This window comes from Salvia miltiorrhiza, chromosome 5 (assembly GCF_028751815.1).
Source record: "Salvia miltiorrhiza cultivar Shanhuang (shh) chromosome 5, IMPLAD_Smil_shh, whole genome shotgun sequence".
Taxonomy (NCBI): domain Eukaryota; kingdom Viridiplantae; phylum Streptophyta; class Magnoliopsida; order Lamiales; family Lamiaceae; genus Salvia; species Salvia miltiorrhiza.
In genome coordinates, this window is record NC_080391.1 from 849,624 (window position 1) to 876,613 (window position 26,990).

The following is a 26,990-nucleotide window of genomic DNA, read 5'->3' on the forward strand; positions in this document are numbered from 1 at the left end:
AAAATTTTGTCGATCCTTACCTCGCCACAGTCGATTCTATGAAGGCTTGCTTCTTTCACTTTTATTTATCTTCATCTTTTGATTTTCACTTTGATTTGTCTAATAAGGAATTGTTTGAGTGTGGTGGTACTCTAGATGGTGAACGAGATTACCATGACGCCCGGGATGTCTCAAGAATTGCAAAGCCACCATATTTTTGGGTCGCGGTGGATGGAGCATGCAAATTTGATGAAATATGGCCACCGCCTAAGCCTCCACCTCGTTTGTGAGTACGAGACAAGTAACCATTTTCTCCTTCATCCAAACTTATTTCTCCTTTGTGTGAAATAAGTTTGGGGGGAGGGTGAAGATGGGTTACTTATCTCGTTTATCCGTTGTTTATTTATTTAGTTAGTTTAGTTTTCGAATAATGAGATTTTGTCTCTGTTTTTGAGCTTTTCCTTGTCTTTTGTTTTTGAGCTTGATTGTTGAAAAACATGAGTTGGATGAAATGTGTGTTGGGCTTATGATATGAATGTTGCTTTTGAAAAGAAATTGTGTGTATCACTTGTGGATTATGCATGAAAAGTTTGAACTTGTGACAAGTGAGTTAAATGTTTTGCCTCCAAGAACTTGATAATGAGCTTGTAAGATTTGAGCCATTGATTGTCATATTATCACAATCTCATTTTGTTCTTGAGTGTAAATCGATTGAGCATGTATGTTGGTCTCTAGAACTTGCCATGAGTCCTCTCTTGAAAATAAAAGTAGATGTGTTGTTAATATTGAAGTGATTTAAGGCCATCTTTGTTAGCCACTTGACCCCAATTGTGCCAAATTCTCATATGATCCTAGTTTACCCCTTTTGTGCCTTGTAGCCTTTCTTTGAATGAACCAATGATAAAGGGGTAGAACTTAGAGTGTTAGTGGTTGCTTTGATGAAGAAAAAAGTTTGGGAAATGGTTGAAATTGCTTATCAAGCTTTGATTGTGTGAAAATCACTAATCCCCTATGAGCTCAAAAAGAAAAAGAAATGAAAATGAATGTGAATAAAAGAGCATAAAGGGGAGTGATTTGCCTTTTGAATCATAGCCATGATAGATATCACTAAGGATGAAAAGATGAAATGTAGGGATTTTGGTTTTTGATTGATAAGAGAAATGGTGAAGTTGATTTGTTCATTGTGATTGATGGATTGTGGGATGAGTCACTTTGCCTAAAAAAACTACTCACCTTACCAAAGAGCCCTCATTACAACCCAATGAAAGCCCTTTTTGATCTCTATTTATAACACATTGAAGCATAGAGAGTTAGGACAAACGGCAAGCCTATGGTAGATTGCATGCATTGTTTCGAATTGAGTGTAAACACGTCCATTCTAAACACTTGAGAGTCGAGTGCATCATTGAAACATTCACCTTGTGAGGATTCAAGCTTGGAGGCTATAATGTTGAACTTACTATCACTTGTGACTTCTTGAAATGCATATCTACTTGTGATACACTAGTGAAATATTTTGAAAAAATTGAAGCCCTTGAAATGACACCAATTCATTCTCACATGTTTGTTATCTTTTATTTCTCTTCTCTTTGTTGTTTGGGGACAAACAACGCTTTAAGTTTGGGGGGGTTGACAAACATGGTTTTCGTACCTCAATATCGCATGAATTGTTGTCATTTTCCCCCATGAATTGATTGCTAATATGTGTTTGTATCCCAATTTTGAGTTTTGTTGAGTTTTAATTCCTTGGTGTAGTTTTGGAGTGATTTCAGGGAAAATCAAGAATTAATTGGAGGATTTTGAAGACATGAGATCGAAGTACGTCTCGAGAGGAATCCGTGAGCGCAAACGGCGACCAAATCCGAGTCCGGACGAGGGAGAACGGAGCAAAACGAGCGGCCTGCGCAATACGCCCAGTAGCCCGCGGTCACCACCCGCGGCCGCGGGGTGGGACCGCGGGTCAGCTGTTCCCGACTCAGGAGACACCCGCGGTCACCACCCGCGGCCGCGGGGCGGGACCGCGGGTCCCCTGAGCATCCCCACGTTTGAAGACCGCGGACGCGGGCCGTGACCGCGGGAAAAGGGCGGGGCTCCCCCAAATGGACCCCAAACGCGTTTTTAACCCCTTTCTCCCCCTTTTCCTCACATTATTCATCATCCCCAACATCACACACCCACTCCATCTTCCCCAATTCTCTCCAATTCCAAACCCTAGCCTCCATTCTCTACCATTTTTTCTCTCTTCCACACACAAAAACAACACCAAAATCAAATAAAGAAGGGGAAGACTTGGAAAGGAGCTCATCAAGACTACATGATTGAAGATCAAGATTATAGGATTTGTCTATGAATCTCTATCTCTCTATATCTTTATTTATGTTTTCTTATGACTTGAGATTTGCTTTTATTATGAATATGCTTGGCTAAAATCTCTTATCTTAGGGATTAGATTAGATGGATTTGTAATGGATTGATTTCTTTGTTCAATATATATCTTGATTGTGCTTATTGTTATCTTTTCAAGTCCTAGATTTATCTCTTGTATGATTGGTTGGCCACCTTTTGTGCATTTCTAATTTGTGATTTGAATCGGGAGAGGATAATTACAATAGATTAGGAGTTTGATACATATCATCTCAATAAACCGGGAGGTTGAGAGGTGGGTGAGGGCTTGTTGATCTTTTGTGCTCTTGGGAGTTATAGGTTAGAAATTGACCGGGGACGGCAATTATGACCCGTAATCTACTGTTTTAGTCGTCCGGGAGGGGGCTAAAACTAGTGGGGAGATCGCCCTAGATAAGTAGGCCATATCAAGATTTATATTGATTTAGATTGAAGTTCATTACGATCCATCGAAATCTAGTCCCTAGGATAACTTTCCTTCGAGTCATTCCCCAATTTATTAACTAAGTTTATGTTATTGTTATTTACTTTGCTTGCTTTAATTTAGCTTTGTTTTAGTTTTCAATACCTCTTGAACTTTGGTTGTCTAAATAGATTGAAAACAACTTATTAATAATATTTAGAAGTTTAAATTCACCAATCCTTGTGGAATACGACCTTGCTTCCCTTATATTGCAACTACACCGTATACTTGCGGCGTGGTGAAAATAATAGCGAACATAAAGGTGTTGTGAGTGAGTCCACTAGTAATAAAGTGTAGTAAATATAGAATATAAAAATGATAAAGTTGTTTTAAGGTGGGTCCATTAGTGGCAAATTGTAGTAAATATAGGAAAACAAGAAGAGTAAAATAGTACAAAAAGCAGAATATGACTTTAATTTGTGGACAAAAAATTAAGAGCAAGTAGGGCTTTAAATTGTGGACGGAGGGAGTAACAAAAAAATAAAATTTAAAAATTTTAAAAATTGGAAAAATAATATTAACGACCGAAAAAATCGGTCTTAAATTTTTTTATTAAAAAAATTAAAAAATAATAGTAATTTTTTTTAAAATATAATAATATTAACGACCGAATTTTGTTCCTGAATATGGACAATCCATCGGGAATATATATGGACATAGGAATCATCAATCCATTCTTGTTCCTTTCCTGCAAATTTGGTTTTTGCCTATTATCTCCTTATTTTTTAATCAATTTTAAAAACAACAGTATAATAACATCATCATCATCGTCATTATTATTATTATTATTATTATTATTATTATTATTATTATTATTATTATTATTATTATTATTATTATTATTATTATTATTATTATTATCATCATCATCATCATCATCATCATCATACACATGTATAAAACTTAATTTGTTTCATTTTTTATCCACTTTCTTAATTGAAGTTAATTATTAAAAATTAATAGTAAAATAAATTTTTGTTCTTATCAAATATATATATATTTAATATGAATAAGAGGTTTACATCGATTCATCACCGTTGTCTTAATTTTAGATTTTGGATTCACATTATAACTACTGATCCCATCACTTTCTCATATCATTAATGATTGACAACTCCATATAAGTGGGAAGACTTTTATGAGTCTTCTGCATGACGACCTGTGAATCAGGGGCGTAGCCAGGGGGGCTAGGGGGGGCTAGAGCCCCCCAAATTTTGAAAAAAAAAAAATTAGTAAATGTTTTGAACTATATTATCTATGAAAATGTTGTTATTATTATTATTATTATTATTATTATATTTGTATTCTAGTAAAAAATGTATTGAATGCCCCAAAAAAAAAATTTAGTAAATGTTTTGAACTATATTATCTATGAAAATATTGTTATTATTATTATTATATTTATATTCTAGTAAAAAATGTCTAAAATGTATTGAATGCCCCCAAAAAAAATTTAGTAAATATTTTGAACTATATTATCTATGAAAATGTTGTTATTATTATTATTATATTTGTATTCTAGTAAAAAATGTCTAAAATGTATTGAATGCCCCAAAAAAAAAAAAATCCCTGAACTCCCGTAACAATTCAGCCCCCCCCCCCCCAAAAAAAAAATCCTGGCTCCGTCACTGCCTGTGATTCTCTTGTGCTACGGTCATATGCAATTTTGAATATTTATTTGTATTATTCCTTCAATTAAATTGTTGGCTTATTTAATTTCTAATTTTGTGTCACATAATTAGATTATAAATCCTAAGTGCCTGACTTATTGTCGCATGGCGGTTTGTTTAGCCTAAAGTCCAGTAGTATTAAATTAATTAGTGTGCATATATTGGCCTAGCGGTTGGTGGTTCGTGGGTGTTCGAGTTCGCCGTTGCGTAATTTTAAATGTCTTTAATTATTTGTGTAATTTATCAAAGAAAAAATAATAATTAATTAAGCTTGTCTCATGGGGGTGCGGAAACAAATTTAAGATTCTTTATTGTCAATTTGTGCGACTTTAATTATTTATTGCATACACAGATGAAGAATACGTGGCACTCTTAATGGTCTAAAACGACCTAATGGTAAAAATAGGACCGTAACTTTCAGGATTTTTAGAAAAAGGACTATAAGTTACGTATTTTGAAAATAAGGACTATAATTTGTGAAGAAAACCTGAAATATTTTGGCATTTTTGGAATGGCACTATAAGCCATTTTGCTGCCCTGGTTCTGCGAAGCCTTATTTGAATGGCACTTTTGGCCATTTTTTGTGTCATGCTACTGTAAGCCTTATTTGAATAGCACACTTTAATCCATTTTGCTGTCATGCGAAGCCTAATAGTGAATTTGATGTACTTCATATTCTTATTGAGTCAAAAATTGATGGCATATTTTTTTATAATTTATTCTTCTAATTAAATGTAAAAAAGAAATAATACATGTCTTTTAACATTATAATGAACATATGTAGATTTCTTTTAGGATATTAAATTAATTAAGATAAAACAAATATAGTTGTTAATTTTCCTAAAATATATATATATATAATTGTTCGATTTTATCTATATTTATCACATATAAATCTATTATTTAAATCCAAGACTTATAAAATTTTTAAACAAATTTACTATATAAATTCAATAAATTTATAAAGAAAAACTCAACAAAGTATGTTATTAAGTCCTACTAAAATCTAAATCTATATACGCAAAAAGATTCGAAAAATACATAAACACATTGAGGAAATACTTTTTAGTTAGATAAATAATATCAAATAATAGTATTGTTATCCTTCTACGAAAATAAAATTAGTAAAGTTAAATTACATAAATAATTTGATTGGATAAAAAGGCAAAAACATGGGTGAGACTGATCGAGTGTATGGATGAGAGGGTCGGGGAAGGGTGGGTCAGCGGGGTCTGGGCGCAGGTCGCGAGTCTCAAGCCGGTTGAAAAATACGGATAATTCAAATTAATTATTGTTGTGATGAAAAAATAATTTTTTTTTCCGCGATGATTGTCATTTTTACCCACGAGAGCTTGTATTTTTCATTTATTTGGTCAAGTAATTATTATCGTAAGATAAGGTAACCATTGATATGAAGAAATGTAATGTTTCAATAAATATCATAATATATATAAAAAAAAAGCAAAAAAATATTGTTGCAACTAAGAATTGAACCAACGAGAGATGATAGATGAAGGAGCGTACCACTGAGCTAACAAATGTTATTTGTAGAGTTGCAGATACTTTTTATTTATTCGCTCCTGTTGAGAACCAATCTCATGTAAGATCAAATCATATAGAAAAGTTACACATCAATATAAAGGATATTTCATTTAATTCTATTCATCTAATTAATTCGCAATTTGGATTTGAAGTTTTTATACTGACTTCTAGGGTGTTAATTTAAGTTCTATTTTTATTCCTACAAAAATTCTATTATTATTACTATAGATATTATTTTAATTTAATACATTAGTATATATTAAAAGTTTTGAATATATAAACTGCGATTTTGTAAAAAGAAGAAAACCTAAAACAACCCTTGAAAGCACAAGAAAGCAGACTAAGGGTCGAGCCTCATTAAAACCTTTTCACGGAAAACCCAAAGGGAAAAACCGGGAAAAGGAAAAAGAGTACCCGTCTAGAGAACGAAAATTAAAATTTATAAATTTAAAGTGAAACGCATTATATTATGGATTAGGAGCCCATGTGGACCACTAGGGGTGCTGAAAACAAATTACTCTTTTAATGTTTTTTGTCTTTTTCTTGTAACAACTCATGATATTTTCGATATTCGGAAATTGTTTATTGTTTCTTCTGTTTCAATATAATAATAGCATGAATTTCTTATAATTGATACTTATAAAAGCATTTGAGCATATGTATTTTTGTAAAATTTACAAATAAAACTTATTATTGTGAGAACCGTTAGAACTCTGCACTAAACCTATAAAGTAGTTGCACTGACTAAGGTTTGTATGTTTGTTACTTGGTGAATTCTATTAACAAAATAGCTCCTTAAACTAGATCAACAAACCCTTCCATACACCACAGTAAAACAAATTTATCAGGTTTTTTTAATTTTTGGAAGTCTAGTTACAAGTCAAAAGTAATTATCATTGAAGAATTTCATCAAGCAGGTGGTGTTCGCGGAAAAGCAAACATCAATCTAAACAAAACTCGAAGTGGTATTGCTGAACTTGTAAAATAGCTTAATAATGCGTCTCTCTTAATATTAATATGAAAACTGCCGACATTTTTTTCATATATAGGTCATGCAGAAGAAGACTCATAAAAGTCTTCCCACATAGTATATGATCTGTCAATCATTAATGATATGAGAATTGAAGTGATGGGAGTAGTTGTAATGTGAATCCAAATCCTAAAATTATGACGATGGTGATGAATCGATGTAAACCTCTTATTTAGCTGATTTATTTATTTTAAATAGTATTTATTTGAAAAGAACAAAAATTTATACTCCCTCTGTCCACGAAAAAGTGCCCTACTTACCCCTTTTTTTTGTCCACGAAAAAGTGTCATGTTTACCTTTTTGTACATTCATACCCTTTACTTTTCAATTTATTTACAACTTATGTCATTAATAAATCCACACTTTTATTTAATCTATGCAATTAACCCACACAATTAACTCACTAATTAAAACTACGAAACCAACTCCCCCACACCTAATCAATCCCATTTACTTATTTATTTTCTTAATTTTCAGTTTATTTATTTATTTTCTTAATTTTCAGTTTATTTATTTATTTATTTTCTGAATTTTAAGTTTATTTATTTATTTATTTTTGAATTTTTAGTTTATTTATTTCCATTTTATTTATTTATTTATTTATTTATTTCCAGTTTATTTATTTATTCTCTGAATTTTCAGTTTATTTATTTATTTCCAGTTTATTTATTTTCCATTTTATTTATATATTTATTTTCTGAATTTTCAGTTTATTTATTTATTTATTTTCTGAATTTCAAGTTTATTTATTTATTTATTTTTGAATTTTCAGTTTATTTATTTCCAGTTTATTTACTTATTTATTTATTTATTTATTTATTTTCAGTTTATTTATTTATTTATTTTCTGAATTTTCAGTTTATTTATTTATTTATTTTCTGAATTTCAAGTTTATTTATTTTTTAATTTTTCAGTTTATTTATTTATTTTCGAAATTTCAGTTTATTGTTGTGATGAAAAAATAATTTTTTTTTCCGTGATGATTGTCATTTTTACCCACGAGAGCTTGTATTTTTCATTTATTTGGTCAAGTAATTATTATCGTAAGATAAGGTAACCATTGATATGAAGAAATGTAATGTTTCAATAAATATCATAATATATATATAAAAAAAAGCAAAAAAATATTGTTGCAACTAAGAATTGAACCAACGAGAGATGATAGATGAAGGAGCGTACCACTGAGCTAACAAATGTTATTTGTAGAGTTGCAGATACTTTTTATTTATTCGCTCCTGTTGAGAACCAATCTCATGTAAGACTAAATCATATAGAAAAGTTACACATCAATATAAAGGATATTTCATTTAATTCTATTCATCTAATTAATTCGCAATTTGGATTTGAAGTTTTTATACTGACTTCTAGGGTGTTAATTTAAGTTCTATTTTTATTCCTACAAAAATTCTATTATTATTACTATAGATATTATTTTAATTTAATACTATTAAGGGTATTTGGTGTATAAATACATGAACTTTACTCATTTTTCGGTATTTGACATGAACTTTAAATCCTAGATATAAATACATGAACTTTACTCACTTCTGATATTTAATATGAATTTTAAAATATAGTTATAAATACGTGAACTTTAAAGTTATTCAATTTTCGACTCGTTATTTTTTTTTTCAAATCAAAGTTGACTTAGAATGCCTGAAACTTGACGTGGACAATTTCTCGCTATAAAAATTAATCTTCATCGTTCAATTTTTGGCTCGTTTTTTATTTTCTGAATTCATGATTTGGCTTTTTGAATAACGAAATTGACTTTCTAAAATCCTCAAATCTTAAAGACGAAATTAGCTTTCTGAATTTGTGAAATTTGTAGATACATTTTTATCGTTCACTTTCATATTTGTATTATGCCTTCATGTTATCGCCTTGTTTCATTTTTCATTTTTCATTTTTGGTCACATAATTAGGCATTACAAATCCTACGTGCATGACATATTTAGCCTATATAAAAAATAGTTTCATTAAGAAAGAAATAAAATTTTATTTTTGGCTAATTCCATGTTCACATAGGAATAATTAGCAATACTAAGAAGGAGGGGTTGTTCCTGAATATGGACAATCCATCGGGAATATGGACATAGGAATCATCAATCCATTCTCGTTCCTTTTCCTGTAAATTTGGTTTGTCTATTATCTCCTTACTTTTTAATCAATTTTAAAAACAACAGTATAATATCATCATCATCATCGTCGTCGTCCTCATCATCATCATCATCATCATCATCATCGACATACACATGTATAAAATTTTGTTTCATTTTTTATCCACTTTCTTTATTGAAGTTAATTATTAACAATTAATAGTATTATAAATTTTTGTTCTTAATTAATATATATATATATATATATATATATATATATAGGGGTGGGCTACCGTGAGAGCACATTTTAAAATAAGAAATAAGAGCAATTTTTAATGTATGAATTTTATGTAGAATACGTATGAATTCGCTGCATAAAGGTATGAATTTTTTTTGCTACCTTTGGGATTCGAACTCAGGACCATAAATCCATCCAACAGAATTACGAATCAACCGTAGATCTTGATGATCTAAGGGCTGAAAATGATTCTTATTTTATATCTTAAGAAATGCTCTTATTATAGCCCTTCCCTATATATATATATATATATATATATATATATATATAAGAGGTTTACATCGATTCATCACCATTGTCATAATTTTAGGTTTTGGATTCACATTATAACTACTCCCATCACTTTCTCATATCATAAATGATTGACAACTCCATATAAGTGGGAAGACTTTTACGAGTCTTCTGCAATTTGAATATTTCTTTGTATTATTCCTTCAATTAAATTGTTGGCTTATTTAATTTCTAATTTTGTGTCACATAATTAGATTATCTATATCTATATCTATCTATACCTATTATAAAAGAGCCTTGTTTTACAAAATTTGATTTGCCTAATATGTCCCTATTTCTTAATCTATTTAAGGACAATAGTGTAATATCATATTATTATTATTATTATTATTATTATTATTATTATTATTATTATTATTATTATTATTATTATTATTATTATTATTATTATTATTATTCTAATCTTTTTTTATTTATTGTCATAATAATGAACATAAAAGAATTCAACTCCAATCACAATTCTAAACAAGTTCGATTTTATCTATATTTATCACATATAAATCTATTATTTAAATCCAAGACTTATTAAATTTTTTAAACAAATTTACTATATAAATTCAATAAATTTATAAAGAAAAACTCAACGAAGTATGTTATTGAGTCCTACTAAAATCTAAATCTATACACACAAAAAGATTCGAAAAATACATAAACACATAGAGGAAATACTTTTTAGTTAGATAAATAATATCAAATAATAGTATTGTTATCCTTCTACGAAAATAAAATTAGTAAAGTTAAATTACATAAATAATTTGATTGGATAAAAAGGCAAAAACATGGGTGAGACTGATCGAGTGTATGGATGAGAGGGTCGGGGAAGGGTGGGTCAGCGGGGTCTGGGCGCAGGTCGCGAGTCTCAGGCCGGTTGAAAAATACGGATAATTCAAATTAATTATTGTTGTGATGAAAAAATAATTTTTTTTTTCCGTGATGATTGTCATTTTTACCCACGAGAGCTTGTATTTTTCATTTATTTGGTCAAGTAATTATTATCGTAAGATAAGGTAACCATTGATATGAAGAAATGTAATGTTTCAATAAATATCATAATAAATATATAAAAAAAAGCAAAAAAATATTGTTGCAACTAAGAATTTGTCACGACCGGACATAATTAAGGATAATTAAACCGGGGAAACCGTGACTAATGGAGGGAGATTAGAAGCGGGGTAGAAAGGGGTATAATCAAGCAAGAAAGGATCGCAGTATCATTGTTAACAACAGGGATATTTATAATAATATAACGGAGTTTTAGTCGTATAGACTCAAATAACTAGTAAGTTCAGATAACTCTGACTTAGCCAAAATAACATAAAACTTCTGAGTACGCAGCGGAATAAGGTTCTGATTACATGTATGAAGACATGTAACCCTAGAGTTCATTAATACATAATAAGACAAAAGAATCCCGCTCGTCACTTCATCACCATCGGCAGCTGCTCAACCTGCACATTTAGAAATATATGCAGGGCTGAGTACAAAAGTACTCAGTGGGCACATATGCCTACTATGAAATATAACATGCTTCGTAAAGTTGTAAATTGTCATGCCATCATAAACAGTACAGCAAGGGAGTTTTTCGCTAAAAAGGCCCAAGCTTACTAAATTCATTTGTGATTCTTAAAGTTCGTCTGCAGACTAAGTTTTCTTGTAATCTATCATATCTGGAACTGTGTGCCGGAGAGGTGGCCACCTCTCACGGACACTTGACCGGCCAACCCGCTAGATGACTCACGGTCACTGGTGTACACTAGCCCTGGCAGGATAGCTATCAACTGCTCAGGACCCGAATTCGATTTCATAATAACTGGCAAAGCCACATCAGATAGATATCATACCAAACATTGAAACATTTATGGCAAGACAATAGTTGAAATAATTTTCAGTTCAAAGATTTTGCAATGAAATAACTGTTCAAACATAACATTAAACTCATTTGATATATATGAAAGTAACCCACCTGATAGTGATTTTCTGTGATACGAAAGCTCCTCAACAGATTATCAATCTCGCCCTTGACCTTTATTACGAGAATATATGTACATATATAAGATATTTGCTCGAATAAAAATCCTCAAATGAGAATGTATATTTAACTATGCATGATCCTTATGCATGAATTATTATTCTGAAATAATAATCAGGGAATTTCTATTGTTAATCCAGGCTATCGGATTTAAACAAAAGTAAGTCTCGTCTCATGAAGCCAGATAATTAATAAAAATTAATCCGTTCTCTTAGGTTGTTCTAATCCGCCAATTAAATAAATCCCGCTCCTCGTAGTCGATAGAAAATAATTAAATACTTCAGCTTATTCGCTTTATAACTCATAATCAACCGGGCTTAATAATGAGAATTTGAAATGTTATGAGTTCGAATAATTAAAAGGCTCAACATAAGGTAGCCCAATAATTTAATTAAGTAGAAATGGGCCTGGATAGCTAAAATGAAAGGTCCAATTGAAATAATTCATTGGGCTTAGTAATTAAATAAATCTTGGCCCAAATGATTAAATAATGAATAGTTGGGCTCAATTAAATAAATCATGTAAGGCCCAACTAAATAAAATTTCAATCCATAATTTAAAATTAGCCCAAGAATAGAATGAATTATTCTGAGCTTAAAATTAAATAAAACTCGGCTCAGTTGATATGATACAGCAGCCCAAAGAATTAAAAGACAAAGCCCAATTCCTTAAATTAATTCATGCTCAATAAAAATAATGAGAAGAGCCAATTAAATAAAAGACTGGCCCAATTCGAATTTAAATATGAAAGCCCAAGCAATTAAAATTGGAAGCCCAATTTCATTAAAAATAAGCTCAAAATTTCGGCCCACATAAATTAGAGGAAAGCCCAAACAATTAAAATTAATCAAGCCCAAAGAATTAAATGAAAAGGCCCAAATCAAGCCCACTCTATTTCTTCACAACTCTCGGTCCTCCCTTTTCTCTCTCCCACACAATCCAATCTCGCCTCTCTCTCTTTCACTCCCAGATCAGTCGAGCTCTCTCTCCCTTCGGTTCTCTCTCTCTCTCGATCCATCTCCAGCCGAGGCGCCCGCCGTCGCCGCTCCACAATCCGGCGAGTCAGCTTCTACCTCGCCAAAGTCCGACACCTCCTCCTCTCTTCAATTCCTTAATTTCAGATCTCTCTCTATCTTTTCCTTGGTTCTCGTCGAGAACTCGTCCCCAGCCCACCAAATCCGGCTTCGTCGATTCAGCGCCGCTGTCTCTGCAAATCCGGCGGCACCCGCTGCTACCTCCGGCGAACAGCCGATTCTCGTTCGTCTTCCTGCGTCGGTCTCTCTCACTCTCTCGATTTCTGGAATCGCAGAACATGAAGGCGAGCTTCTTCGCCTGAAACCGCTGTCGTCGTCTCTGTAATTCCAGCGAACGGCGGTTGAACCTCCTCCCTCACGTCCATCTCCGACAATCAACACTCGACTGATCCTCTCGCTCTCTCTCCTCTCGAAGTTTCACCGCCTCCTTTCTGGAACTCCGGCGAACGACAGCTATAAGCCGCGCGGCCGCGGCTCCTTCCGGCGAGGAACCTCGCACCGCCTCGCACAGGTAAACCCCCAAATCTCCCTTCTCTTCCTTTCAAAATAAAGAATCTGAAAATCTAATTCCTCCTCTCTCTTTCGTTGGTAGGAAAAGGAAAAAGGCAGCGCCTTTGCCGCCGTGTCGTGACTGAGTAACCGGCGAGCAGAACCGCTGAGGTCTGTGCTTGCGCCCCTCCGACGCCGGTGAAAGTTCTGCCGTCGCGTCCTCGATTCACTGAGCAGGGCAGTCAGCCTCATTTCCTAAAGCTAAGTTCGATTCCCAATTGTTGGGTAAAAGAAATTCTTGTGGTATCTAATACTCTATGAATCTCATAAATGTTATTGTTATCTAGAGTACTTGGTTTAGAAGCTAAAATGTTGAAACGTATTTATCTCGCATAAAAATTTTAGTCTGATGTACTGCTATTTATGCCTTTGTCTTGTGAATAAAACTGATTGAGCTATTCTATATCTGAATTTTTGATTGATCTAAGCATGCTATGTTGGGGTGTGAAATATGCAAACATATAGATTAACTTGAGATGGTAATACCTTGATTGTTTTGTCCTTTTGGCTGTCTGTTGCTCTGTTTGAATTTAATGAGAAGATAGCTGAAAAAAATCACATATCTTGTTTTTCTTTAACAATGCAGGGAGAACTAAGAAAAGAAAAAAAATGGATAAGGCTAAGCCAATCTTACCTCTTCGAAGTTTTGCAGCAGCTAGACAATTCTCTCAAGCTATTGATGCTTAAAGAGAGAAGAATTTGGTGGTTGATATAATAAGGAGTGAAGTTGGTGGCTGTAAAGGGAGGAAAGCATGGCTTTTGGTGGTTGAAGAGGTGGGGATCAAAGGATGGTGGCAGCACACTTATTTCTCTCCACTAACCTTAATGATTTTCCTTTATTGCTTTAATGATTTTCCTTTATTGATTCCTTGTCGGCTGATGGTATTAAACAAGGAATGGTGTTGCATTTGATGTGTAGTAATGTGGGATATGGTTGAAGTAAAGCTCTTGCCTCTTGGGAATTATAACTTGTAGTACAGTAATGCGCTTAATGAAATACTAATCTTGAGTTCTTACTAATGTAGCGTATATATATATACTCGCACGATATTTGATTTCTTGCTTGCTAGCATCGATGGACTGTAAAATAATCTAAATTAAATCCGTAGATTTAATTCTCCTCACAAGCCGGAAATAATCCACGACTTAAGTAATTATAAATAATAGAATCGATAGTCTCATCTCGCTTAATTAATTAACGTGACTTTGCTAAGTCAGTTATAACTCTGAAATAATATCATTGACTGCTTTAATAATATGAATTCAGGATCATAAGCTGAATTCATATCAGGATAATAACCGTTTTCATTCACTGATGAACAAAAATAAACACTCATTACTGGATTTAAAATATATAAAAGAGCGGGTCACTACATACTACCCCTCTTAACAAAAATTTCGTCCCGAAATTTGCATATTTCTTCTAAAACAGTTCGGGGTATTTCTCCTTCATTTTGTCTTCAAGCTCCCACGTGGCTTCCTCTTGTCCGTGGTGTCTCCATAAGACTTTCACTGATGTGATTGCTTTATTCCTGAGTTGTTGTACTTTTCGATCTAGAATGGCCTCTGGTCTCTCTTCATAGCTCAAGTCTGGGCAAAGGATCATCTCTTCTTGGTGGATTATGTGCTTTGGATCGAAAACGTATTTTCTGAGTTGTGATACGTGGAAAACATTGTGAACGTTTCCAAAGCTTGGCGGTAACGCCAACCTATAGGCTACTGGGCCTATTCTCTCCAAAATCTCATAAGGTCCTACGAATCGGGGCCTAAGTTTTCCCTTGACACCAAACCTAGTTATCCCCTTGGTAGGAGATACCTTTAGGAAGACCTTGTCTCCTATTTCAAACTGTAATTCGGTTCGGCGTGCATCAGCGTAAGATTTCTGTCTATCTTGCGCCTCCTTTATTCGCCCTCTGATTTGACGGACTATCTCAATCATCTCGCTGACCGTGTCCGGTCCTAGGATTTTTCTCTCACCCACTTCATCCCAGTAAAGTGGTGATCTGCATTTTCTTCCATACAACGCCTCGTAAGGTGCCATGTCAATGGTCGCCTGGTAGCTATTGTTGTAGGCAAACTCAATCAGCGGCAACACTGATTCCCAACTTCCACCTCTGTCTAACACCACTGTTCTCAACATGTCTTCGAGAGTCTGAATTGTCCTTTCCGACTGCCCATCTGTCTGCGGGTGGAAAGCGGTGCTGAAATTTAGCCTCGTGCCTAACTCCTTTTGTAAGCTCATCCAAAATCTAGAAGTAAATTTTGAGTCTCGATCTGAAGTGATCGACACGGGCACGCCGTGTAAGCGTACAATCTCTCGAACATACAACTGAGCTAGCTTGTCTGACCCGTGTGTGATCGGAATTGGTATAAAATGAGCACACTTTGTGAGTCGATCCACTATTACCCAAATGGCAGTGTTTCCTTTCCTTGTCTTGGGCAAACTGGTCACAAAATCCATTGCTATGTGCTCCCACTTCCATTCTGGAATTTCCAATGGTTGTAGCTTTCCATATGGCCTTTGGTGTAGGGCCTTCACTTGTTGGCAAGCTAAGCATCTCTCTACAAAGGATGCTATGTCTCTTTTCATGCCTTCCCACCAAAAATGCTTCTTTAGATCTTGATACATCTTAGTGCTCCCCGGGTGGGCAGTATAAGGGGTATCGTGAGCTTCGCTCATGATTTTATCCTTAAGTTCATCATCTTGGGGGATGCATATCCTTCCCTCAAATAGGATAGCATTATCTGATGCTTCTTGATAATTCTTGACGCCTCCTTTCCTTACCGCTTCTCGTAGCTTCTCCATTTTCTCGTCCTTTCTTTGTGCTTCTACGATCATCTTTCTCAAGCTAGGTATCGTTGCAACAACGCTTGCTATCGTTCCTGGTGGTTTGACCACTTCTATGCTCATTTTACCAAATTCTCTTATGAGCTTCTTCTCTCGAGTGATGAGAGATCCCAATTTAGATTGAGTCTTACGACTCAATGCATCAGCCACTACGTTGGCCTTGCCTGGGTGGTAGTTAATACCGCAGTCATAATCTTTTACTAGTTCGAGCCACCTCCTTTGTCTCATATTAAGGTCCTTTTGCTCGAAAAAGTATTTCAGGCTTTTGTGGTCCGTGAATATCTCGCACCTAACTCCATATAGGTGATGTCTCCAAATCTTCAATGCGTGTACCACTGCAGCCAATTCTAGATCATGGGTCGGATAGTTCAGTTCATGTGGTCTAAGCTGTCGCGACGCATATGCTATCACTCTTCCTTCTTGCATCAGCACGCAACCAAGTCCATTTTTGGACGCGTCTGTGTAGATCACGTATTCCTTGTCAGCTGTTGGAACGGCTAACACTGGTGCCGTAGTTAACTTTTCCTTGAGTTCTTGGAAGCTCTTCTCGCACTCATCTGTCCAAGAAAATTTTACCCCCTTCCTGAGTAGTTGCGTCATTGGCCTTGCGATTTTGGAAAATCCCTCTATGAACCTTCGGTAGTAACCTGCCAATCCTAAGAAACTTCTTATCTCATTAGGGTTAGTAGGTGGTCTCCATTCGCGCACTGCTTGCACTTTCTCAGGGTCCACTTTAATCCCTTCTGACGACACAATATGGCCTAAAAATGTGACTTCGCTGAGCCAAAACTCGCACTTGCTGAATTTGGCATAAAGGCGCTCCGTCCTCAACGTTTCTAGGACAATTCTCAGATGTTCCTCATGGTCTTTCTCGTTCTTCGAGTAGATCAGGATGTCATCTATGAATACCAAGACAAATTTGTCTAAGTACGGATGGAACACTCGATTCATGAGGTCCATGAACACGGCTGGCGCGTTGGTTAGCCCGAACGGCACAACTACAAATTCGTAGTGGCCATACCTAGTTCGAAACGCCGTCTTAGGTACGTCTTCTGGTCGAATCTTCAGCTGGTGATAACCAGACCGCAAATCAATCTTCGAGAACACGCTTGCTCCCTTGAGCTGGTCGAAGAGGTCATCTATCCTTGGTAAAGGATATTTGTTCTTGAGTGTCACTTTGTTCAGTTCTCTATAGTCTATGCACATTCGCAATGTGCCATCCTTTTTCTTCACGAAAAGTACGGGTGCACCCCAAGGTGATACACTTGGCCTAATGAATCCAAGATCCAAAAGTTCTTGCAGTTGTATCTTGAGTTCTTCCAACTCTTTAGGAGCCATTCGGTATGGTGCCTTCGAAATGGGAGCTGCCCCGGGCTCCAAATCAATGGTAAACTCAATTGGTCTGTCCGGTGGTGGCCCTGGCAGAATATCTGGAAATACATCTGAAAAGTCCCGTACAATTGCTACATCTTCTATGCTCTTTTCAGTTCCCAGTTCTCCGTGCAAGTATACGAGGTAAGCTGGGTATCCCTTATTCATCATTTTCGTTGCTTGGAGGGCGGAGATGATCATCTTTCTTCTTCCCATACTAATTCCGTGGAAATGTGACGGCTCCCTTCCTGGGGATCGGAATGATATCCGTCTTTCGTTACAAAGGATGGTGGCATAGTTCTCGGCTAGCCAGTCCATTCCTAGGATTATGTCCACATCTCTCATCGGTATAACATACGAGCTGTTCACTACAATCTTGAGTGACCCTATGTTCAGTTCTAGGTTCAAGCACACATGATCTACTGTCGTCATCCCTCCTATAGGTGATGATATACTCAACTCCTGATCAGCTTTTTCCATTTTAAGTTTTAAGGTGTCGACACATGTTCTTGAAATGAAAGTATGCGATGCGCCCGTATCAAATAGAAGTACAACAGGAGTATTGAGTAGCATGCCCATACCTGCCAGGTTTCCCTGGTTGTTTTCGGGTTGCTTCTGCCTCATAGCATAGGCTCTAGCATGACGAGGCTCTTCATGTTGTTTCTGTTGTTGGCGAGCCTGTTGCTGATACGGTTGTTGAGGTTGTGGTTGGTACGGTAGCTGTTGGTGCTGCTGATACTGTGTTTGCTGCCCTGGGTATGGTTGGGACAGAGCTTGGATTGCTCGCAGATGCGGAGCCTGGATAGGTAGGTTCGGCCTTGAACCCGTCCCGTTTTGCTTATTCGGGCACCGGTTTGCATAGTGCCCCTTCTGGTTGCAGATATAGCAACTATCACTGCCGGCCTTACAGATTCCCCCATGACTTTTGTTACATTTGGGGCAATGTGGGGCTCTCTGTTGGTTATTTCCCATCTGTTTCGGTGCACTCTGGCCTCCATAGCCCTGTGACTGGAAGACCCGTCCCTGCCATGGCCTCTTCTCGCCTTGGTTCGGTTTACTGTTGTCCCATCTCCTTTTTCCGTTAAAATTCTGATTATGATTTTGATCCTGTGGAGGTGCTGGCGCAGGTACAATTGCAAGTCTTTCTCCAGGCATGGCTGCCTCAATGTCTAACGCTCGGCTGAGCGACTCAGTGTAAGACAATCCTCCGTGGCTTGCCAAAGCTATCCTAATCTCGTGCCTCAGTCCGGCACAAAACTTTTCAGCCATCTTCTCATCTGTGTCAACTTGTTCCGGCGCATATCTAGACATATCGCAGAACATCCTGTCGTATTGAGTTACTGACATCTTCCCTTGCTTTAGATTGTAAAATTCAGCTTCCTTCTTCTTGCGGTAGCTCTTGGGTATATACTTGTCATATATACCGGTTTTGAATTGTTCCCAAGTCAGGTTTTCTAACTGCTCTGCTGTCATCGTTTTCATCCTTGCTTCCCACCAGAAATCAGCTGACCCAGTCAACTGAAAGGACATACAAGTCAAACGTTCTTGGTCGGTGCAACGCAGGAAGTTGAAAATGCGTTCAATAGCGCGGACCCAAGTTTCAGCTTCTGCCGGGTCTCCTGTCCCGTTGAAGGTAGGTGGGTTCTGTCGCAAGAATAATTCCTCAATCCGTCGTTCTGGCTGAACAGGTGGTTGAACTATTTCTGGTTCTGGCCCTGTTTCTGGGCCTCTTCTTTCATTTCGGGGAATCCTGCCCCCTCCTCTTGGTCGTCCTCGTTTTGGCGGCATTCTATTAGGTCAAAACACAAGTTGTCAACGCATTAAAATGCAATAAGGACATACTATCATTTCTATAGTTACTCCTTAACTCATCGAGTTCTGCTACTGCTAAAACTTAAGCGAACATATAATTAAAACATAGCGGGATGACTTGCCGCGAAAGACCAATAAGGTCACTATATATTCATGGGAAATTAGTATCAATGAGGACTATGTCATAAGAATAGTTCTTCTATTCTATGTTCTGGTTGTATGGGTGGTGAGGCCATGTTTTGCTCTAGCCCTGGTACTGTAAGTAGAATGGTTCCGAATATCTGAAACTATAAGCTGATAGCTTTAATCGTAATATTATAACATTATATACAAAGCATTTTGACCCCTCGTAAGTCTAACTCTGAAGTTCATACATGAATCATGAAGGTTATCCTTAAGCCATAGCTAGTGATAATCGAGGCTACAAGCGAGTCTCAGCTTATTAGGGATTAGCTAACTGATTACATAAGTCGCACTCATCGCTATAAGCAATATCATACTTAAACTATCATCGAATAAGGCAATAGTCGATTAGGTGCTTCGTCTCGCGTGAACAACCTGAATGAAGAACTATGCCTGCATCAGTGATTCGTGCGTGGCACTCCGCTTGCACTGCTTTCATTGGATTCTCTTCCTCTTTCTTAGCTATTCACCATGGCTATAGTGAAATATAACTGAGTTTCTAGCTTCTATTGTTTTTCTCGTAACAGTGATCATGCATTCTTAACGCATCTAAGTTCATTGAGATATCTAATCAATCAATAAAGCATACAACTTGAATGTAAGCATCAGTACATTCATATAAAACGTGAACTTCTCAATGTTTTAAAATCATTACCACCTTCTTTCTTGCTGAGCATGACGATGTGATGAAGTGATGAGCTTTGGTTGACTGACTCATATATATTAGTGATCATACTAGAAAAATGGCTAACTCTAGGGTTCAGAGCAAATGAACTGCTCTGATACCACTCTGTCACGACCGGACATAATTAAGGATAATTAAACCGGGGAAACCGTGACTAATGGAGGGAGATTAGAAGCGGGGTAGAAAGGGGTATAATCAAGCAAGAAAGGATCGCAGTATCATTGTTAACAACAGGGATATTTATAATAATATAACGGAGTTTTAGTCGTATAGACTCAAATAACTAGTAAGTTCAGATAACTCTGACTTAGCCAAAATAACATAAAACTTCTGAGTACGCAGCGGAATAAGGTTCTGATTACATGTATGAAGACATGTAACCCTAGAGTTCATTAATACATAATAAGACAAAAGAATCCCGCTCGTCACTTCATCACCATCGGCAGCTGCTCAACCTGCACATTTAGAAATATATGCAGGGCTGAGTACAAAAGTACTCAGTGGGCACATATGCCTACTATGAAATATAACATGCTTCGTAAAGTTGTAAATTGTCATGCCATCATAAACAGTACAGCAAGGGAGTTTTTCGCTAAAAAGGCCCAAGCTTACTAAATTCATTTGTGATTCTTAAAGTTCGTCTGCAGACTAAGTTTTCTTGTAATCTATCATATCTGGAACTGTGTGCCGGAGAGGTGGCCACCTCTCACGGACACTTGACCGGCCAACCCGCTAGATGACTCACGGTCACTGGTGTACACTAGCCCTGGCAGGATAGCTATCAACTGCTCAGGACCCGAATTCGATTTCATAATAACTGGCAAAGCCACATCAGATAGATATCATACCAAACATTGAAACATTTATGGCAAGACAATAGTTGAAATAATTTTCAGTTCAAAGATTTTGCAATGAAATAACTGTTCAAACATAACATTAAACTCATTTGATATATATGAAAGTAACCCACCTGATAGTGATTTTCTGTGATACGAAAGCTCCTCAACAGATTATCAATCTCGCCCTTGACCTTTATTACGAGAATATATGTACATATATAAGATATTTGCTCGAATAAAAATCCTCAAATGAGAATGTATATTTAACTATGCATGATCCTTATGCATGAATTATTATTCTGAAATAATAATCAGGGAATTTCTATTGTTAATCCAGGCTATCGGATTTAAACAAAAGTAAGTCTCGTCTCATGAAGCCAGATAATTAATAAAAATTAATCCGTTCTCTTAGGTTGTTCTAATCCGCCAATTAAATAAATCCCGCTCCTCGTAGTCGATAGAAAATAATTAAATACTTCAGCTTATTCGCTTTATAACTCATAATCAACCGGGCTTAATAATGAGAATTTGAAATGTTATGAGTTCGAATAATTAAAAGGCTCAACATAAGGTAGCCCAATAATTTAATTAAGTAGAAATGGGCCTGGATAGCTAAAATGAAAGGTCCAATTGAAATAATTCATTGGGCTTAGTAATTAAATAAATCTTGGCCCAAATGATTAAATAATGAATAGTTGGGCTCAATTAAATAAATCATGTAAGGCCCAACTAAATAAAATTTCAATCCATAATTTAAAATTAGCCCAAGAATAGAATGAATTATTCTGAGCTTAAAATTAAATAAAACTCGGCTCAGTTGATATGATACAGCAGCCCAAAGAATTAAAAGACAAAGCCCAATTCCTTAAATTAATTCATGCTCAATAAAAATAATGAGAAGAGCCAATTAAATAAAAGACTGGCCCAATTCGAATTTAAATATGAAAGCCCAAGCAATTAAAATTGGAAGCCCAATTTCATTAAAAATAAGCTCAAAATTTCGGCCCACATAAATTAGAGGAAAGCCCAAACAATTAAAATTAATCAAGCCCAAAGAATTAAATGAAAAGGCCCAAATCAAGCCCACTCTATTTCTTCACAACTCTCGGTCCTCCCTTTTCTCTCTCCCACACAATCCAATCTCGCCTCTCTCTCTTTCACTCCCAGATCAGTCGAGCTCTCTCTCCCTTCGGTTCTCTCTCTCTCTCGATCCATCTCCAGCCGAGGCGCCCGCCGTCGCCGCTCCACAATCCGGCGAGTCAGCTTCTACCTCGCCAAAGTCCGACACCTCCTCCTCTCTTCAATTCCTTAATTTCAGATCTCTCTCTATCTTTTCCTTGGTTCTCGTCGAGAACTCGTCCCCAGCCCACCAAATCCGGCTTCGTCGATTCAGCGCCGCTGTCTCTGCAAATCCGGCGGCACCCGCTGCTACCTCCGGCGAACAGCCGATTCTCGTTCGTCTTCCTGCGTCGGTCTCTCTCACTCTCTCGATTTCTGGAATCGCAGAACATGAAGGCGAGCTTCTTCGCCTGAAACCGCTGTCGTCGTCTCTGTAATTCCAGCGAACGGCGGTTGAACCTCCTCCCTCACGTCCATCTCCGACAATCAACACTCGACTGATCCTCTCGCTCTCTCTCCTCTCGAAGTTTCACCGCCTCCTTTCTGGAACTCCGGCGAACGATAGCTATAAGCCGCGCGGCCGCGGCTCCTTCCGGCGAGGAACCTCGCACCGCCTCGCACAGGTAAACCCCCAAATCTCCCTTCTCTTCCTTTCAAAATAAAGAATCTGAAAATCTAATTCCTCCTCTCTCTTTCGTTGGTAGGAAAAGGAAAAAGGCAGCGCCTTTGCCGCCGTGTCGTGACTGAGTAACCGGCGAGCAGAACCGCTGAGGTCTGTGCTTGCGCCCCTCCGACGCCGGTGAAAGTTCTGCCGTCGCGTCCTCGATTCACTGAGCAGGGCAGTCAGCCTCATTTCCTAAAGCTAAGTTCGATTCCCAATTGTTGGGTAAAAGAAATTCTTGTGGTATCTAATACTCTATGAATCTCATAAATGTTATTGTTATCTAGAGTACTTGGTTTAGAAGCTAAAATGTTGAAACGTATTTATCTCGCATAAAAATTTTAGTCTGATGTACTGCTATTTATGCCTTTGTCTTGTGAATAAAACTGATTGAGCTATTCTATATCTGAATTTTTGATTGATCTAAGCATGCTATGTTGGGGTGTGAAATATGCAAACATATAGATTAACTTGAGATGGTAATACCTTGATTGTTTTGTCCTTTTGGCTGTCTGTTGCTCTGTTTGAATTTAATGAGAAGATAGCTGAAAAAAATCACATATCTTGTTTTTCTTTAACAATGCAGGGAGAACTAAGAAAAGAAAAAAAATGGATAAGGCTAAGCCAATCTTACCTCTTCGAAGTTTTGCAGCAGCTAGACAATTCTCTCAAGCTATTGATGCTTAAAGAGAGAAGAATTTGGTGGTTGATATAATAAGGAGTGAAGTTGGTGGCTGTAAAGGGAGGAAAGCATGGCTTTTGGTGGTTGAAGAGGTGGGGATCAAAGGATGGTGGCAGCACACTTATTTCTCTCCACTAACCTTAATGATTTTCCTTTATTGCTTTAATGATTTTCCTTTATTGATTCCTTGTCGGCTGATGGTATTAAACAAGGAATGGTGTTGCATTTGATGTGTAGTAATGTGGGATATGGTTGAAGTAAAGCTCTTGCCTCTTGGGAATTATAACTTGTAGTACAGTAATGCGCTTAATGAAATACTAATCTTGAGTTCTTACTAATGTAGCGTATATATATATACTCGCACGATATTTGATTTCTTGCTTGCTAGCATCGATGGACTGTAAAATAATCTAAATTAAATCCGTAGATTTAATTCTCCTCACAAGCCGGAAATAATCCACGACTTAAGTAATTATAAATAATAGAATCGATAGTCTCATCTCGCTTAATTAATTAACGTGACTTTGCTAAGTCAGTTATAACTCTGAAATAATATCATTGACTGCTTTAATAATATGAATTCAGGATCATAAGCTGAATTCATATCAGGATAATAACCGTTTTCATTCACTGATGAACAAAAATAAACACTCATTACTGGATTTAAAATATATAAAAGAGCGGGTCACTACAGAATTGAACCAACGAGAGATGATAGATGAAGGAGCGTACCACTGAGCTAACAAATGTTATTTGTAGAGTTGCAGATACTTTTTATTTATTCGCTCCTGTTGAGAACCAATCTCATGCAAGACCAAATCATATAGAAAAGTTACACATTAATATAAAGGATATTTCATTTAATTCTATTCATCTAATTAATTCGCAATTTGGATTTGAAGTTTTTATACTGACTTCTAGGGTGTTAATTTAAGTTCTATTTTTATTCCTACAAAAATTCTATTATTATTACTATAGATATTATTTTAATTTAATACATTAGTATATATTAAAAGTTTTGAATATGATTACATTACTATATATTAAAAGAAAAAATAATTTAAACCCTCAAAATAAAGATTTAAAAAAATGTAAATACTTAAGGATATGATTATTAATATATAGGATAACATATCTTCAGAATGTGCACTTAAAAAATTATTATGGATCAATAATATAACACAACTTTATGCGATATTTCTCTAATTTTGACGTAGATGCTAATTAGTAATTACCATTGGAAGAAGATATGGAAAATAATGCATTGGTTTGACATAAAATAATGCACGACTATTATGATATATTCAAAAATTACTTTAAGCAACATTTGTACATTAATTCATCAAGTAATCGTACTAATTTTTTTGTTCAACTTTCAACTTTCAATTTTCAAATTAAATTAATTCATTAGTTTGACAATCTTTTATGTGGAGTTATGTATTCATTTATAGCCTACATACCTAATTCTTTCAAAATAATTAAGAGCTTCTATAAATATTACTCTTAGGGGGGCCTTGCTACCTTATAGATCTATCAAATTATAAAAATATGCATGGCATTAGTTAGGAATGAGACTTTGGGAAGAAGACATATAATTTTGATAGTGTAAGGGGGCGTTTACTATTGAGGGTTAACTTAATAGGGAAAGATAGCATATACTCCCTCCGTCCCGGCCAAGACGATACATTTGCTTTTCGGTACGAGATTTAAGGAGTTGTAGATAAGTGTGTAATAATAAAGTGATAAAGTAGGAGAAAACATGTAATAAAATGATAAAATAAGAAAGAGAATGTAATAAAATGATAAAGTAGGAGAGAGAATGTAATAAGAGAATACTTAATTAATGTTAATTAAGTGTTTAAAATTCCTTATTTTTGCCAAATACAGAAATGTATCATCTTCATTTGGATGGCTCGAAAAGGAATATGCAGCATCTTGGGCGGGACGGAGGGAGTATATGTTAACTCATTATTTATTAAGATGAATTCAAATTTTAAGATATCTCAATACCCTTGATAATTTCTATAGTTTATGATAACCTACTTGAGTCTTATCCAATTGAAAAGGGATTGGAGAAATCTCATTAATAAGGATAAAAATTCTCAATTATGTATATTTTAAATCATGAAAAGTAAATGCATCTTAAATTATCTACAAATATTAAAACAACCATTTTACTTAAGCAAATATTGATTCTAATAACAAAAATAAAAATATAATAATGCTGACCACTACTACCCAAAATGCTCTTTTATAAATATATATTTTTTGAACTTTTACAAAACAAATTTTGAAAATTTGATAGATTTTATAAAATTAGTTTTTACAAAGTTATATTTGTTAAAACAAATCAAAAACCTTCCATCACGTTTTTAATCAATTGTTGATGGTGTGAAACGTACAAAATTTGGATAGTATGGCTACAAATTTGTTCACATTTACTCTATGGACAATTTTGTCTAAAGTGTTAAGCAAAATGATTATTTAAAGGTATTGATACAAAAGAAAAATGGGACATTCCTTATTACTGATCTTCAAATTTCAAGTATGAGTATATGAACTTTCTTTTTGTATGCTATGTAACTATAATAATTATAGCTAGCCATAATAACAATTAGTTTTATGATTTAGAAATATTTAATTGGATTAGTAGGACTATTAAGATGATAGCAAAATAACTTTTTTGTCTTGTAATTAGAAAAATATAATATGTGCATTTTCTTCGTCTAATCTTACTTAATTATATTATAATATATTATCATTATAACTACGTACAATACAATTTTGATGGTCAAAATTCTACACACATATATGATTTTATTTTATTTTTTATTTATTTCTTTCTACCTTCTTGCAAACTTTTATTAAAGTTAATAATCAATAATTAATAGTATTATAATATTTTTATCTTTAAGTATATTATTATTTTTAATAAAGAGGTAATACGTGCAACGCACGTAAACTCTGCTAGTAAATCCTAAGTGACTGACTTATTGTCGCATGGCGGTTTGTTTAGCCTAAAGTCCTTTAGTATTAAATTAAGGGTTAATAGTGTTTTATGTCCTGAACTTTCAGTGTTTTTCACAAAATGTTCCAAATTTTCTTCTAAAAAACCCTCAACTTTCAATTTTTTCCATAAAATGTCCCACTATACAAAACCCGATGGCAAAAAGATGAATTATCTCGCCGAAAGAAATATTTTGGGGACCACAATTGTTGGAAAATCATACTGAGAACCACCATTATTGGAAAAACGATGAAAGTTCGAGGTTTTTTTATCATCTTTCGGTCATGGAATTGTGTACAGCGGAACATTTTATGGAAAAAACTGAAAGTTTAGGGTTTTTTAGGAGAAAATGAAAGTTCGGAACATTTTGTGGAAACCGCTGAAAGTTCGGGACAT

The 26,990-nt window shown here is 35.3% G+C and overlaps 2 long non-coding RNA genes across 2 annotated transcripts; both read right to left on the reverse strand.

Annotated features, from left to right (window-relative positions):
- Positions 1–11,030: 11,030 nt before the first annotated feature.
- Positions 11,031–14,382, reverse strand: LOC130984943 (uncharacterized). The gene is made up of 3 exons (XR_009088831.1): positions 13,874–14,382; positions 11,739–11,798; positions 11,031–11,223 (listed from the first exon to the last, which is right to left on the reverse strand). It is a non-coding gene; the product is annotated as an uncharacterized LOC130984943 (long non-coding RNA).
- Positions 14,383–20,548: 6,166 nt separating this feature from the next.
- On the reverse strand, positions 20,549–23,900 carry LOC130984944 (uncharacterized). The gene is made up of 3 exons (XR_009088832.1): positions 23,392–23,900; positions 21,257–21,316; positions 20,549–20,741 (listed from the first exon to the last, which is right to left on the reverse strand). It is a non-coding gene; the product is annotated as an uncharacterized LOC130984944 (long non-coding RNA).
- Positions 23,901–26,990: the final 3,090 nt, after the last annotated feature.